Raw genomic sequence first — 2,791 nt, 5'->3', positions numbered from 1 at the left:
AGCTGTGTTGCTAATGGGATGGTTTTAATCAACACATAATGAAGCAGAGTTTTGTTTTGTTTTTTGAATTATGTTCTCCTAAGCAAAGCATCAGTGAAATTAACATCTTCCAAATGAAACTGCTCAGGGCTCCTTCCTGCTGGGGATATGTCATTTCAGATCTGTGATCAGACAATAGAAATAGTTGCATTCTTAAGGTCAAGCACCTTACACACTATTCACTGCCACTTCCCTGATCAGCCACCAGGGATGGAGAGAGCTCTTGTTACAGTCCATCCTGTTGCCAGGGCCGCCCGGGGGGGGGGGGCAAGTGGGGCAAATTGCCCCGGGCCCCCCAGGGGCCCCCACGAGAATACAGTATTCTATAGTATGGCAATTTTTTTTAATGGAAGGGGCCCCCGAAATTGCTTTGCCCCAGGCCCCCTGAATCCTCTGGGCGGTCCTGCCTGTTGCCACTGCTGCCCTTAGCAGAGTTTTTCAGTCACACTCCAATTCCCACCTGCGTTGCCTGTGAAATTAGCATCACACAGAATGAGAAGGAATATTCCTTAATTACCAAAAATCAGGATATATCTTTAAATTTAATTTAGTGACTATGACATGTCCCTACTTAGCAGCCCTGCCCACTAAAGTCCACTTGCCCCAGAGATGGGTCCATTATGATAGATAGGTAATGGGAGTGTAAACAGGACCGAGAGATGATTGGACAGATGAACAGCTTGCAAGGCAGATTCACACAAGTACAGGCAAGCAGTTAGCCAGACCAATGGGTAAATAATTGGATGGACAAATAGCAGAAGGAGGAAAAAATTGATGGACATCTTGATGGACAGAGACAATAAAAAGGACAATTAGGTGGATGGACAGATGATTATACAGATGGAGGGACAGCGAGATAAAGAGATGGATAGATAGATCAGTCCAGTGGCACCTTAAAGACTAACAGATTTATTTGAGCATAAGCTTTGAAGAAGTGGGTTTTTTACCCATGAAACCTTATGCCCAAATAAATCTGTTGGTCTTTAAGGTGCCACCAGACTCCTCGTTGTTTTTGTGGATACAGACTAAAATGGCTACCCTCTGATATTAGACAGAATAGTGAGGATACAAGCTTTCTCTCTCCCAGCAGGCAATGTACTTCAAAAGTGCCCGGAAGTAATTATTTCTATGGGTCAGAACCCAGAAGTTTGTTCACAATGCATGTTTATCTTCCCTTGACATGGCTTCTGAGCCTGCCAGGAAGGGGGCCAATTGGTGTGGACCACAGGAGGGTGGTTTGCACGTGATGGCTTGTCGAACTAATAAGTAGCGAATGGCCAGTCCTATGAAATTCAATTCTGGGTCCTGGGTCTCACCAAGTTTACTGGTGGTATTCAGAAGCTGACGATTTTTTCTCAGATCCTGAAATCCAGGAAGCCTCATTCAGGCCCATTGCTGCTATGAATTAGACTGACACCACCAAACAATTCACAGAGGTCTGCACAGTGGTAATACATAATTGCTGCCCATGATGCAGATGACCCCAAATTGTGCCGGGACATCACTGGTACAGGGAAGAAATCAGGGAGACATTTGGAACATCAGGGTATATCCTCAGCCAGTGAAAATGAGCATAACCCAATTGGCTTCAGTCGAACTACATTCATTTACACCAGCTGAGGATCTGGTTTCAGCTGCCTGTTACACGGCAAATCACAACTCACATGCACCAAGCAGTCAAACACAATGTTAACCAAGCACTCATTTCCCAACATGCGCACTGAGACACATGCAAGTGCAGGAAGACTGACACAAATTACACACACACACTTAGACATGCACAGTCCACATAAGGAGGTACACACATAAGACCCCCATACATGATATGGACACACAGAGATACAAACAAACACAAAGCATGCACACGCACAAAGAGTATCACTCTAACACATACAGAAACTCTCCTGCAGTTTTTAATGAATTTTTACCAAAAATGTCCCAGATTTTCCCAAAAGCTATTATTTTAACAATTTTCACCTTAATTTTGAACAATGATTTTTAAGAAACTCCAATACATAAACATTAGGGATTTGTTTATGTTAATAATAAATGAGTCTAAGGGTGCAGGTATGTCTACACAGCAAGGCATAGCTGCAGCTGGCCCTGGTCACCTGAATCAGGCTTCTGTGGAGCTAAAAATTGCTGTGTGACCTTCAGGATCGGGTTACAGCCTGAGCTCAGGATCCATGTGAGAGCGGAGGGTCCCAGACCTCGGGCTTCATCCCGAGCCCAAACATCTACACAGCAATTTTTCACTCCTGGGACCCAAGCCGCATGCATGAGAGTCGGCTGAGATGGGCCAGCTGTTTTTTTTTTTTTTTTTTTTTTACCCTGTGCACATATACCCTAAATGGGAAGCGGTCTCTTAAAGTAAGATAATGTAGTGGAAGATGTGCATGCATTAACTGCTTTTACTTTCAATACCCTTCCTTTACTCCATTTGATGCTTATATCTGTCCTACCAACCCTAAATATTAACATCAATATTTACCCAGAAGCTGAAGTTAATTTTTTGCATTGACTTTTCACCATATTTTTAATTTTTGTCATCAAGATCCATAAATTCCCGGGAAATTATTTAATAAAATAAAAATAGAAAACAAACAGCCTTGCACTTACATCATCAACTAAAACAATAATTCACCAACTCTTAATTAGCATTTCACCTGTCATTTCATTCAATCATGTGAAGATGTTCGTTTTCCCACCCACTCATTCACACTAATTCACATATCTATTCGTATGATTTAAT

Source organism: Trachemys scripta, chromosome 12 (genome assembly GCF_013100865.1).
Source record: "Trachemys scripta elegans isolate TJP31775 chromosome 12, CAS_Tse_1.0, whole genome shotgun sequence".
Lineage (NCBI taxonomy): Eukaryota > Metazoa > Chordata > Testudines > Emydidae > Trachemys > Trachemys scripta.
The sequence above is the reverse complement of the archived record's forward strand: the minus strand, read 5'-3'. Positions refer to the sequence as shown.